The sequence below is a fragment of the Schistocerca americana genome, chromosome 2 (assembly GCF_021461395.2).
Source record: "Schistocerca americana isolate TAMUIC-IGC-003095 chromosome 2, iqSchAmer2.1, whole genome shotgun sequence".
In the NCBI taxonomy this organism is placed as follows: Eukaryota; Metazoa; Arthropoda; class Insecta; order Orthoptera; family Acrididae; genus Schistocerca; species Schistocerca americana.
Genome location: NC_060120.1, coordinates 697,812,805 through 697,827,638, shown reverse-complemented (window position 1 = coordinate 697,827,638; position 14,834 = coordinate 697,812,805). Strand labels below are relative to the sequence as shown.

At 44.4% G+C, this 14,834-nt stretch overlaps 1 protein-coding gene and 1 non-coding gene across 2 annotated transcripts in view; one reads left to right on the top strand and one right to left on the bottom strand.

Annotated features, from left to right (window-relative positions):
• Nucleotides 1–14,834, bottom strand: part of LOC124594352 (limbic system-associated membrane protein-like) — a 237,642-nt gene that overhangs the window by 197,451 nt on the left and 25,357 nt on the right. The window lies entirely within an intron of this gene.
• On the top strand, nucleotides 5,323–5,406 carry Trnap-ugg. The gene has a single exon. It is a non-coding gene; the product is annotated as a tRNA-Pro (tRNA).

Here is a 14,834-nt window from a genome sequence, read left to right as displayed (position 1 = left end):
GCTAATTGCATCTGGCGGGCGGCTTGAATTTGAGCGCGCAACGGCTTTATTGGCTCTTTAATGATGATTAACTCGGAAACGGCGCAACATCTCGAATTTTTTTTCTGAATAATTATTTATCAGCACAACCTATCCTGTAACACCCTCTAAAGCTTTTCATACTGTTTCTAAACATCCTGTAGTTCATAATAAAAATGAGGCGATATGATTCGTGCATAGAGCTACAGTTTTCGTAATTTGTAAATGTATGTCAGTGCCTAGAGTGTCATGTGAGGGTTATAGTATCACCTTTTCTTGCCTAATCTGACAGTTCAGTGTGTCTGTGTCAGACCATTAACAGTGGTAGTTAAGTATAATGGTAGTGCATCCGCAGCTCGTGGTCGTGCGGTAGTGTTCTCGCTTCCCGCGCCCGGGTTCCCGGGTTCGATTCCCGGCGGGGTCAGGGATTTTCTCTGCCTCGTGATAACTGGGTGTGGTGTGATGTCCTTAGGTTAGTTAGGTTTAAGTAGTTCTAAGTTCTAGGGGACTGGTGACCATGTTAAGTCCCATAGTGCTCAGAGCCATTTGAACCATTTTTTATACTGGTAGTGCGCCTTTGATTGACAAACGATTATACATGTATTATGTCGTGAATGTGATATGCACTCTGTGTACTGATTATTACTTGATGGAGAGTATTTTGAGATACCTACGTATGTAACTGTGAGTTTTTGGATTGGTATCCAACCAGTACGAAAACGTTGTGGATAACGTTGTTAACGAGATATAAAAGTCAGTTGAAACACATGTTAATTGAATGGAAAATAAGTTGGCAAGAGAAAGGATTCAAATAAAAGTTCGCTGATAAGACTCAAATGAAAATATATCAACTACGTACTTTATTAATCTGTCATCCAGGTTTCAGTTACGACGTTACAGGCTTAACACGAATGTTGGATGCTGCGGACGAGCCTCCCACACGGTCAACACCGGTTCACGTCTTCGCTACGAGAGCTTCCAGCTTCACTATTCGGGTTCGTTTTGCACATACCAGAGTAGCTCCGATCATCGACTAACCTCTGTTCTCTTCAGTTTGGCGAACTAAATCATACCCTAATTCTGAAAATTTAGCTTTAACACGGAAGCTCTTTAAGAATCATACTAACAAAATAGATTGTAAGAGATAATTCTGTATCACCTTTGGTCTTTTATGGAGCGAATTGGTGGTTCTTAACAAATTGAATTTATGAGATTATGGGGAATTTTTTTCATGTAAAATCAGATGGATTTCCTCTGGCTGATTTGGTGACTGATAGTTGCGCTAAATGTTGCTCAGTATTCTGCTCATTCACCCGCCGGACCGGGCATTTATTTGTTGTAGCGAGGCAAGGCCAACATCATTTGGCTAAAGCTCTATACAGGGTGTTACAAAAAGGTACGGCCAAACTTTCAGGAAACATTCCTCACGCACAAATAAAGAAAATATGTTATGTAGACATGTGTGCAGAAACGCTTAATTTCCATGTTAGAGCTCATTTTAGTTTCTTCCACCTACGCTCAATGGAACACGTTATTATGATTTCATACGGGATACTCTACCTGTGCTGCTAGAACATGTGCCTTTACAAGTACGACACAACATGTGGTTCATGCACGATGGAGCTCCTGCACATTTCAGTCGAAGTGTTCGTACGCTTCTCAACAACAGATTCGGTGACCGATGGATTGGTAGAGGCGGACCAATTCCATGGGCTCCACGCTCTCCTGACCTCAACCCTCTTGACTTTCATTTATGGGGGCATTTGAAAGCTCTTGTCTACGAAACCCCGGTACCAAATGTAGAGACTCTTCGTGCTCGTATTGTGGACGGCTGTGATACAATAGCCATTCTCCAGGGCTGCATCAGCGCATCAAGGATTCCATGCGACGGAGGGTGGATGCATGTATCCTCGCTAACTGAGGACATTTTGAACATTTCCTGTATCAAAGTGTTTGAAGTCACGCTGATACGTTCTGTTGATTAATCCATGATTAATGTGATTTGAAGAGAAGTAATAAAATGAGCTCGAACCTGGAAAGTAAGCGTTTACTGACACATGTCCACATAACATATTTTCTTTCTTTGTGTGTGAGGAATGTTTCCTGAAAGTTTGGCCGTAGCTTTTTGTAACACCCTGTATAGAGAGCGATGCATGTGACGTGTTCGCCGCGACACCTGAAGTCGTTGCCGCCAAATGCTGAACTGTCTGCTATACAGAAAATATCGCTGCCAACTCTCTATCTCCATTTAGGTGGAGAGGTGGGATATTAGAATTAATCAATGAAAATTTATATCGTTCCCCATGCAGGTTGTGTGATAAAAAATCGGGTAAACATTTATATCTCAAAAAATTACTTTGTTTCACATGTAATTCCTTTTTATAGCTACACTTTTGGACCAACAAATTTGCAGTTCTTTCGTTTCTTTAGAAAAACAGCTTTTGTAATTCTCTGGTGGATCTCACTGACGGAACGATAGCTTTCTCATGTGACGCAAATTTCTTCCAAACAAGCTAAATTTTCAAGTTTTGGAGCAGGAAAAAGTCACTAGGAGCTAAATCTGAAGAATAACGTGGATGAGGAACCAATTTTAAGCCCTGTTCATGCACTGCTGCCGCTGTGACTGTAGCAGTTTGCGTCACTGCATCATCTTCGTTGTTCAACTCATGTTTCGTTTGATCCAGTGAAGGAGACGAATGGCCCTTTCCAAGTAATTATACGGTTTATGCTCTGGGAATACCAAAAACTCACCTTATTCGACGATGAAAAACGGCGTTTATCTTTTTCGGTGCACTATGACAGGCCTTTGTGCATTGTTTTGACTTCTATTTTAACTATGGCTTTTAATGATGGATCCAGATTGCATACCTAGAAATGCATCGCTGTTAAACATTAGAGTTACTGCGAGTGAAAATTACAGTGAAACTTTATTCCGGTAACGTTTTCGCCAATAGTCAGGAATAGTCAGAAATCGCCGCTCTCATCTCACACTCAGGGTTACAGTCGCAGGGCTTTTGTGAGATATAGCGTCTCATTCGTTGAGATGCTTCCACTGTCAGATATCCAGTGAACTTTCTCAGCAATCTTTCATTAAAATATCGTTAATTTTTTTTTCAACGGTCTCTAGTTTGGCGTCTCATCTAAGCAGCCACGGTGCTTTTCACATTTAGCGCTTCTGTGCTACGTTGAAACTCATTCAAAGTAAATGGTTTCGATCTCTCCAGCAGGGCTGTCAGCCACTCGAATAAGACTCGTACAAAGAATATAACAGCGACCAGCCACTTTTTACAAAGCTATTTATTTATTTAAACAGCACCGTTACCAGTTTCGAACCGACAGGTTCATCTTCAGACGGCTACACATTAGCTTTCACTCTCTATTTTCCCAAATGATGAAATTTCCGTGGTGTGGTGGTGCCCTACAACCAAAACAAAATGTGAGACAATGTCTTTTTAACTGTAATTGTACCTCACAACGATTTTAAATGATTAAAACAAATTGTTAAAGCGAAGATGTTTTGGTTACTCACATTGAAAAATCCGCGCCATTACGTTCCAGTGCTGACTGCTTGTGATCATGTAGCAGCGAAGACTGTATATGCACTTTTTTAAGAGTATGTAATAACAGAACGACTACCTTTCCTACAACGACTACTTAAGACTGACGCATCTGCTTCAAACTTTGCTTACAACCGCTCTAAGAATCAAGCTTTCCAAAAATAAGGCTTTCACGTCGTAGAAATTTTACTGGACTTATCGAAGGACGCCCACAGCCCTACATGGTAGACTACAGCATTCTGCCCTGTATGTGTATTCCACTGTAAAACACCATACCTTCTTTCCTAACCTTCCTACTGTCGTAATAATGCTTTCTCAGGTATCAATGTACTCCAGCCCTCGGAAACAACATCGGTAACCAAGATCTCTTACATTGGAGGCCGTGGTGAATAGCTCTTTTAACAGTCGAGGAAGCTCTTTAGTGCATTGATTTTGTGTTGCTTCAATTGCAGAAACAAGTTATTTATTTATGGTGAATAGCACAAATTTCAGCTCTGTTCCTATAATTTCTTCATGACCTTGTAAATGTAGTTATAATGAGTGTGTATTCAAGACAGACAGACCGTAGCTTTTATACACGAACTGGCCTGTACACATAGGATGCGGTCTGCATCAACAGAACTCACTGGTGTTCAGAGCACTTTGTATACCTGAGCCCCTTATCGATTTCCTATGAAGGCACCCATTTTTCTTCATTCTCTCACTCGACGGGCGAAATTCTATTACGAGAGACAGAATAAATGGCACTGCACTCATTAGAGCAGCTGTGTGTCCTTTTGCAACAGTCGGACGTCACGACGAGCGCTTGCAGATCCTCGACACTGCGGCTTTGCCAACAGATGGTGTGAAATGTCAAGAACAGGAGGACATTTTCAAATAAGATAATAAATGTGGCTTGTTCATGAACCACATTAATAAAAAAAAATCTAAAATTTTTGTTATGTTACAGCTGGATCATGAGGCTTTCACTTTTGGCGAAAGGTGTTTTACTTTTTGCGCTCTCGGACCAACTGGGATCTAAAACATCGTTAGTAAATTTTCACATAATTTAGACTGTGGTATTTTTGCTATATGATATTTAGCTCATCACAGTTCAAAAATTTACGTATAACATCGCTCGCTGAAGGTGATTTTTAATTGGGGAATCACACTACTTATTTTTGTGTTTGCTTTAACCGTAAGTGCATTTTGAACACTTTATCTTTTTTCTTCACTCATAGCCTTCAACTTCTGGTGACACTATAATCAGCTTGGTTCACTTTACTTTCTCTAATAGCACATATTGTTGTTCATGCCAATGTTAGGTAAAATTGAGTAAAACCCACTAATGGCAGTATAACGTCGTCGAAACATACGTGGATGAAGATAAAAAATAAGAAATTGTATTTTGCGCAAGAAAGAACCTTCAAAAGTCTTAAGTACACAGTTACTAAAAAAGAGTCCTTTTACGCACACACTCAAAAATTAGGCAATGTAATTTCCACATGAAAGTTTTACACTTTTATGATGAAAACATTCTGTAACCAAAAGGGCGCTATATACAGTACTGCTTTATTTGCGGTTCTGAGAACTCAGAGCGGTTGACGTAGCCAGCTTTCCTTACTTTGGTGTGTGTGTGTGTGTATGTGTGTATGGTGGGGGGGGGGGGGAGAAGTGGGGGGGGGGGGGGGAGAGGGGGAGACTTGTTGTTTAACGTCGAATGCATATAGTGGTGTAGCTAATTTTACCGTACACAAAACGTTGGCCGGCCTGGGTGGCCGAGCGGTTCTAGGCGCTCCGGTCTGGAACCGCGCGACCGCTACGGTCGCAGGTTCGAATCCTGCCTCGGGCATGGATCTGTGTGATGTCCTTAGGTTAGTTAGGTTTAAGTAGTTCTAAGTTCTAGGGGACTGATGACCTCAGAAGTTAAGTCTCATAGTGCTCAGAGCCATTTGAACCATTTGAACAAAAAGTTGTCGGAAGGGAGGTCACATATAACAACAAGAACGAGTCTACGGACCAAATGTGGATCGACGTCCAGGCGTTTTCATTCGAGGTGTGACATACAGCAGCGGTACAAATGACAAGTGCACTGGTCGCTGGTCGGAGAAAGCTAACGGCGTACCATCTCCAACAGGCAGAAACGTATTTAAGCACTGTAATGATGAAACCAAAACATCGTTCGATAACTGCTTGCCTTTAGACACTAAAAGATGCAAGGAAAGTATTTGCCGCTTCCTTTTAAAGCTCCTCGTATAAACTGTACCTTCCTTTTCTTTCTTAATATGAGGGTAAATTTCCATTTTTTTCAGCAAATCTATTCTTTAACTTTGTATTTAGACAGTGACGTACCGTAACACATTTTTTTATTGTTGCTAATGGCAACACGTACCACTTCGCAGCTTGGCGCCTGCTTTCTCCAGAGTGGGGATCGCCAGAATCCAATTACAGGGGCGACAATCCTCGCACAAACGAAAAAATGGCTGACATCGAAATAAGTGTCCAAGGAATAGAAAAGCAACTGGAATCACTCAATAGAGGAAAGTCCACTGGACCTGACGGGATACCAATTCGATTCTACGCAGAGTACGCGAAAGAACTTGCCCCCCTTCTAACAGCCGTGTACCGCAAGTCTCTAGAGGAACGGAGGGTTCCAAATGATTGGAAAAGAGCACAGATAGTCCCAGTCTTCAAGAAGGGTCGTCGAGCAGATGCGCAAAACTATAGACCTATATCTCTTACGTCGATCTCTTGTAGAATTTTAGAACATGTTTTTTGCTCGCGTATCATGTCATTTCTGGAAACCCAGAATCTACTATGTAGGAATCAACATGGATTCCGGAAACAGCGATCGTGTGAGACCCAACTCGCCTTATTTGTTCATGAGACCCAGAAAATATTAGATACAGGCTCCCAGGTAGATGCTATTTTTCTTGACTTCCGGAAGGCGTTCGATACAGTTCCGCACTGTCGCCTGATAAACAAAGTAAGAGCCTACGGAATATCAGACCAGCTGTGTGGCTGGATTGAAGAGTTTTTAGCAAACAGAACACAGCATGTTGTTATCAATGGAGAGACGTCTACAGACGTTAAAGTAACCTCTGGCGTGCCACAGGGGAGTGTTATGGGACCATTGCTTTTCACAATATATATAAATGACTTAGTAGATAGTGTCGGAAGTTCCATGCGGCTTTTCGCGGATGATGCTGTAGTATACAGAGAAGTTGCTGCATTAGAAAATTGTAGCGAAATACAGGAAGATCTGCAGCGGATAGGCACTTGGTGCAGGGAGTGGCAACTGACCCTTAACATAGACAAATGTAATGTATTGCGAATACATAGAAAGAAGGATCCTTTATTGTATGATTATATGATAGCGGAACAAACACTGGTAGCAGTTACTTCTGTAAAATATCTGGGAGTATGCGTACGGAACGATTTGAAGTGGAATGATCATATAAAACTAATTGTTGGTAAGGCGGGTACCAGGTTGAGATTCATTGGGAGAGTGCTTAGAAAATGTAGTCCATCAACAAAGGAGGTGGCTTACAAAACACTCGTTCGACCTATACTTGAGTATTGCTCATCAGTGTGGGATCCGTACCAGGTCGGGTTGACGGAGGAGATAGAGAAGATCCAAAGAAGAGCGGCGCGTTTCGTCACTGGGTTATTTGGTAACCGTGATAGCGTTACGGAGATGTTTAATAAACTCAAGTGGCAGACTCTGCAAGAGAGGCGCTCTGCATCGCGGTGTAGCTTGCTCGCCAGGTTTCGAGAGGGTGCGTTTCTGGATGAGGTATCGAATATATTGCTTCCCCCTACTTATACTTCCCGAGGAGATCACGAATGTAAAATTAGAGAGATTAGAGCGCGCACGGAGGCTTTCAGACAGTCGTTCTTCCCGCGAACCATACGCGACTGGAACAGGAAAGGGAGGTAATGACAGTGGCACGTAAAGTGCCCTCCGCCACACACCGTTGGGTGGCTTGCGGAGTATCAATGTAGATGTAGATGTAGACTTGGGAACGGGGCTGCCTTCTTTTGTGCGTGTGTGTTCAATTGGTTCAGATGGCTCTGAGCTCTATGGGACTTAACATCTGAGGTTATCAGTCCCCTAGGACTTAGAACTTAAGCCTAACTAACCTAAGGACATCACACACATCCATGCCCGAGGCAGGATTCGAACCTGCGACCGTAGCGGTCGCGCGGTTCCAGACTCTGTGTGTGTGTGTGTGTGTGTGTGTGTGTGTGTGTGTGTGTGTGATTGTGAGTATTACGGAGTCCATAAGTCTCATACTAATGTGTGCATTAATTTGTTCAGTGTGTCCATTTCGTAGCATATTCACCGTTCTCCTGCGTAAGATACATTTATCCTGATAAACTGATAAGCCAAAAATTTTATAGTCACTTGCTTAATAGCGTGACATTCCACCTGTGGGACGCAATCAACAGAGATTTTGCGTGACACGGATTCGATAAATACTTAGTAAGGTTCAAGAGTTGTGTGGTACTAGGTGCCCAAGCGCACGTTCCGTGATGCGTGGACCTCCAACGCCTTGTGGTCTCCTTGTGGCTTCACCGTCCTTCACTTCTCATAGATCGTCATGACATTAGCGAGCAAATAGTCGATCAGGCCATTGCCCTTTGTCGAAGTCGCTTACCCAGTGGATTTCCCCATGTGACGCCCGTATCGCCGATAGAATGATTCGCCATTCATTTCTGCTCCGCTGATGATTTTTCTTAGCACGTCACGTGATCGCAACTGCATTCAGTATCGTGGCGACCACTGGTCATAATGTTTTCCTCATCACTGTTGATACTTCATTACAGAAATATCGAAGTTAGCAATGCGATTTCCGTAGCAACTCCTGTGAGTTGTTGGCTGCGAAGAACACTGTTTTCTGGACTGCACTGTGAACCCACCAGACAAGTCCTAGTCGGCAACAACACACGCCAAGATACGCTATGAGCGCGCGTGGCTCGGCTCGGGCGGCACGGCCGATTTCCTAACCTGGCTATCCGCAAACGCAGCTCGTGTTCCGTCTCTAACGAGCTCGTCACCGACGGAATGCTGCACGCTATTCTTTCTTTTTTCGTCCCACCCCCCAACACAGAAGAAGAAATGAGGAGACTAAAGCCGTCGGCACAAGTGACGAGTTAACTAACGTTGACGTGGAGCTCTACGGCTTCTCTGACGTCACTTCCTGCTATTTCAGGTTGAGGAGCCGTTCCGTCATGTGAAGCACAATATGAGCTCTGTGATATTTCGGCGAAGTGTCTCGTAAAGTAGAACCAATAGGAACAAGCGTGAGGATATTGGCTGATTCATGGAATGCTGTATTCGTTTGAGGCATTAGCAAAGCAGAATTAGTTTGTTGTAGACATCTTCACACGATATTGTTGGTGGTAGAAAACGCCAATGGCAGTGGACAAGAAAAATCCAGTTGCACCATTTCCTGAAGAAATATTCTTTTAGCTGAAGTTGCATAAGTAAGATACAAATTTTATTTTTGTTTATCCTTGAATAATTTTTTTGTAATATTTTACAGGATTTTCATTTGTACGCTTTTACTAATTATAATAATGTAATACATATACAGCAAGGCCGTTATGGTTAGTGTTACAAGGCCAGATCAGTCAATCATCCAGACTGTTGCCCCTGCAACTACTGTAAAGGCTGCTGCCCCTCTTCAGGAACCACACATTTGTGTGACCTCTCAGCAGATACCGCTCCGTTGTGATCGCACCTACGGTACGGCTATCTGTATCGCTGAGGCACGCAAGCCTCACCAATGCCAAGGTCCATGGTTCATGGGGGGGAAGGGGGCATATATATACACTGAAGAGCCAAACAAACTGGTACACCGGCCTAATATCGTGTAGGGCCAGGGCCCCCGTGAGCACGCAGAAGTGCCGCAACATGATGAGGCATGGACTCGATTAATGTCTGAAGTAGTGCTGGACGGAACTGACACCATGAATACTGTAGGGCTGTCCATAGAGCCGTAAGAGTACGAGGAGGCGGAGATCTCTTCTGAACAGCACGTCGCAAGGCATCCCAGATATGCTCAATAATGTTCATTTGTGGGGAGTTTGGTGGCAAGTGGAAGAGTTTAAACTCAGAAGAGTGTTCCTGGAGCCACTCTCTAGCAATTCTGGACGTGTGGGTGTCGCATTGTCCTGCTGGAATTGTCGAAGTCCGTCGCAATGTTCAATGGACGTGAATGGACGTAGGTGATCAGCCAGGATGCTTACGTACATGTCACCTGTCAGAGTCGTATCTACACGTATCAGAGGTCCCATATCACCCCAACTGCACACGCCCCATACCATTACAGAGCCTCCACCAGTTTTAACAGTACCCTGCTGATATGCAGCGTCCATCTATTCACGAAGTTTCTCCATAGCCGTACACGTCCATCCGCTCGATACAATTTGAAACGAGACTCGTCCGACCATGCAACATGCTCCTTGTCATTAATAGTCTAATGTCGATTTTGACGGGCCCAGGCGAGGCATAAAGATTTCTGTCGTTCAGTCATCAACGGTACAAGAAATGTTTCGTTGAATGGTTCGCACGCTGACACTTGTTGATGGCCCACCATTGAAATCTGCAGCAATTCGCGGAAGGATTGCACTTCAGTCACGTTGAACGATTCTCTTCAGTCATCGTTGGTCCCGTTCTTCCAGAATCTTTCTCAGGCCGCAGCGATGTCGGAGATTTGATTTTTTACCAGATTCCTGACATTCATGGTACACTCGTGAAATGATCGTACGGGAAAATCGCCACTTCGTCGCTACCTCGGAGATGCTGCGTCCCATCGCTCGTGCGACTATAACGCCACGTTCAGATTGACTTAAGTTTTGATAACCTGCCATTTTAGCAGCACTAACCGATCTAACAATTACGCCAGAAACTTCTTGTTGTGTATAGGCGTTGCCGACTGCAGCGCCGTATTCTGCCTGTTTGAATATCTCTCCCGGGTTCCCGGGTTCGATTCCCGGCGGGGTCAGGGATTTTCTCTGCCTCGTGATGACTGGGTGTTGTGTGATGTCCTTAGTTAGGTTTAAGTAGTTCTAAGTCTAGGGGACTGATGACCATAGATGTTAAGTCCCATAGTGCTCAGAGCCATTTGAACCATTTTGAATATCTCAACATTTCAATATGCATACCTACACCTGTTTCTTTGGAGCTTCAGTGTATATATGTATACTGCCCGCCCCGGTAGCTGAGTGGTCAGCGTGACAGACTGTCAATCCAAAGGGCCCGGGTTCGATTCCCGGCTGGGTCGGAAATTTTCTCCGCTCAGGGACTGGGTGTTGTGTTGTCCTAAACATCATCATTTCATCCCCATCGACGCGCAGGTCGCCGAAGTGGCGTCAAATCGAAAGACCTGCACCAGGCGAACGGTCTACCCGACGGGAGGCCCTAGCCACACGACATTTCCATTTTTTATATGTATACTGAAAACGTGGATGCTATCGCCTTGAGTGAATTTTTGGGAATAACTGAAGGCAACGCCTGAAGAGACTAGTATTTTTTAAGGGTGGAAGTGGCGATGGCAAGTAGAGCTTTCTTGATATTTGTTTCATTTTTTAAAAAAGGTTAAACTCAGTTAGACAAGTAGATACTTAGGCGGAAAAAAGTGATAAGTCTCGCGTGATGTAGCTACAAAATCTCGAGTTCGAGTAGATTTAAAAAAAAAAGGTTTAGTGTGAGCAGAAGTACTAAGTCTCAGAGCAGAGATTAGATCGGGATAGAGTTCGAGTCCTGATGTAACTAATTCTCTTTTTTTTTTCAGCTTCACGTTTTCGAAAACGTTGTGGGACTTTCTTACGAAATTAACAGAAATAAATTAATAGAAATAATTTTTGTAATAATTGGTGCTAAGTAAACGTAAGTGTGTTCTCTGTCAGAAGTGAGAATGTTCGATTTGGTGATCTTTTATAAGCTGGCATGCTTAGAAAATGGCCATGTACCTTTACTTTCTGTCTTGTTGCATGTTCACAGATATTGAAGTTTTTATTTACGTATACCACCGGCAGAACAACAGGACTAGTATATGGACAAGGGAGGAAATGTGCGTTCTTATAAAGCTAACGTAAGAATTCTACCCGCGACCATTTTCGTGAAAAAAGTGTGTGGTTTGTGAGGCAAATAAAGCCGACAACTGCCGCTGGAGAGCGCTGAGAGCGTAGCATCACATTAACCAGCTCGGCCCCTGTGCCGAAGGCTCTGTTTCTCGTGACGTTGGACAGCCCGTCTGTGTACACGCCTACGTTAGCTGCATCGTCCGGTGTGCCGACGGCTTAATCTGGTAGTCTGGAGTAGCGGATTCAAACTCCTGTCCAGCCAGCCTAATTTATGTTTTGTCTTCATTTCCAGCCCAGCGAGACGAGGGCGAGCCATTTTCTTATGACTGCCCTCCAACTGATCCAGTGCCCATTGTTTCTGACGAGCCGTGTTTCCGGGGGTGGTTAAGCCGTAGCGCGCCTTCTTCTTCGCACCTAGCAGCGCGTCGCGTGGCTCCTGCTTTCTGCAGAGTGGGGGCCGCCAGAGCCCAATTACGGGGGCCATGTGGGACCGTGGCTGCCTTACAATTAGCCGCGCCATCTCCACTCATCAGACGCGACCTCTGACCCCTCCGGCCCGCTGTTCGCACGGCTACTCCCACGCTACGGCCAGACCGAGCACCGAAATGACCGCCGGAAGTGGATAGAGGCGGGGCTTTTTGTCACCACCCGGGGGCTGGCGATCGCTCTTCATAAGATGTTCTTGCCACAGAGCCCGAGTTCTGTGTCTTATATGCGGGTCGGACAGTGAGACAGTTAGGCACTTTGTGCCGCATTTGTGGAGCAACTAAAATGAAGTGATGAGTGATGTTTTATGGGACCGTCTGTTATACGTTTCCAACTGGCAAATTAATGTTAGGGGTACTCATAAAATTTTAATTATCACCACGAAAAAATAAAATTACGTTATTAATTTTTTGTTTATTCCTAAGTACATGTTTGCAACGCTGGTACACATTCTAATCGCTGCCTCACAGTTCTAGAACATGCCGCTACTGGAGCCCAAGCAAACTGGCGTTGCCACTGATAAGGTGGAGTATATACGAGGGAAAGACAAGGTTTTGATTACAACTTCGAAGAAAAGTTACATAATTAATACTTTGTTTGCTTGCAGATAAACATCTGCACTCTTAGTATACAGGGTGCTTTTTATGAAATTTTGGCATCTTGAAAGGGCCCCCACGAAAAACGTGTGATCGTAGGACAACGATACTTTGTGGAACCATTTGTAAGGACGTGCGGAAGACAAATATCGAATGGTTATTGAAAGAAACGTATTTCAGTGTAACCACCACGGCGTTGAATGCAAACGTGCATGCATTGTGTTGTACAGGTGCTGGATGTCAGTTTGTGGGATGGAGTTCGCTACCTGTTCTTTTGCCTTTTATTGGCAGGCACTTGGGAAATGTAACGGATATACTAAGGAGATTGGCTTCATTACGCTTGTCCGTCCTCTTTTAGAATACTGCTGCGCAGTGTGGGATCCTTACCAGATAGGACTGACAGAGTACATCGGATAAGTTCAAAGAAGGGCAGCACGTTTCGTATTATCGCGAAATATGAGAGAGAGTGTCACAGAAATGATACAGGATTCGGGCTGGACATCATTAAAAGAAGGTGTTTTTCGTTGTGACGGAATCTTCTCACGAAATTCCAATCACCAACTTTATCCTCCAAATTCGAAAATATTTTGTTGACACCGACCTACACAGGGAGGAACGACCACCACGATAAAATAAGGGAAATCAGCGCTCGTACGGAAAGATATAGGTGTTGGAATAATAGAGAATTGTAAAGGTGGTTCGATGAACCCTCTGCCAGGCACTTAAATGTGATTTGCAGAGTATCCATGTAGATGTAGATGTAGATGTAGATGTTGCACTTGGTCTGTCAGTATAGGGACGGTTAATACTGTTTGTGGATGACATTGCAGTTGTCGCCCGGCGGTCCCACATGTGCTCGATTGGAGACAGATCTGGTGATCGAGCAGGCCAAGGCAACATATCGACACTCTGTAGGTCATGTTCGGTTACAACAGCGGTATGTGGGCGATCGTTATCCTATTGGAAAACACCCCCTGGAATGCTGTTCATGAATGGCAGCACAACACGTCGAATCACCAGACTGACGTACAAATTTGCAGTCAGGGTACGTGGGATAACCAAGAGTGTGCTTCTGCTGTCATACGAAATCGCGCCACAGGCCATAACTCAAAATGTAGGGTCCAGTGTGTGTAGCACGCGGACAGGTTCCTTGCGGGCCCTCAGCTGGCCTCTTTCTGACCAACACACGACCGTCACTTGAACAGAGGCAGAAACAGCTTTCATCAGAAAAAAACATAGACCTCCACCCTGCGCTCCAAAGGACACTGGCTTGAAACCACAGAGCTCGCAAATGGCGGTGGTGTGGGGTTGGTGGAATAAACGCTACAATGCGTCTGGCTCGGAGATGTCCTTGAGGAAACCGATTTGTAACAGTTCGTTGTGTCACTGTGGTCCCAACTGTTGCCCAGAAAGCTGCTGCAAATGCAATACGATGAGCCAGAGCCACATACTGAACACGACGGTCTTTCCTCTCGGTAGTGCCACATTTCGTCCGAAGTCTGACCTTCTTGCGACCACGTATTTTCGTGACCACTGCTGCCAGCTACATTCCTGTCAAGTCTTTTTACAGTATCGCAGAGGGAACATCCAGCTTGTCGTAGCCCTCGTTCAGTCAGGTGCTGATAATGGCGTCTTTGTCCCCTTACAGGCATTCTTCACTAACATTAACTCACCACGTCCGTTACAGCGCGTATGGACGACATAGTAATAAGTATCTCTGTCGCAGAGAAACAAATGAAAGATTTGAAGGCAAATAAATCACTAGATCCGGATGGAACCCCAATTCGATTTTAGAAAGAGTACTCTACGGCATTGGTCCCTTACCTAAGATGCATTTATCGGCAATCTCTCCCCCAGCACAAAGTCCCCAGTGAGTGGAAAAAAGCGCAGGTGACTCCAGTATATAAGGAGGGTAAAAGAATGGATCCGCAAACTTCGGTTTGCTGCAGAATCCTTCAGCATATTCTTAGTCCTCGAGACCGTGAAGCTTATTTCCATGAATCAGCTTGGTTTTGGAAAGCATCACTCTTGCGAAACTCGGCATGCCCCTTACTCTCCTAATATACTGCGAACTAGGGATGAAGGGCAACTAATAGATTTCATA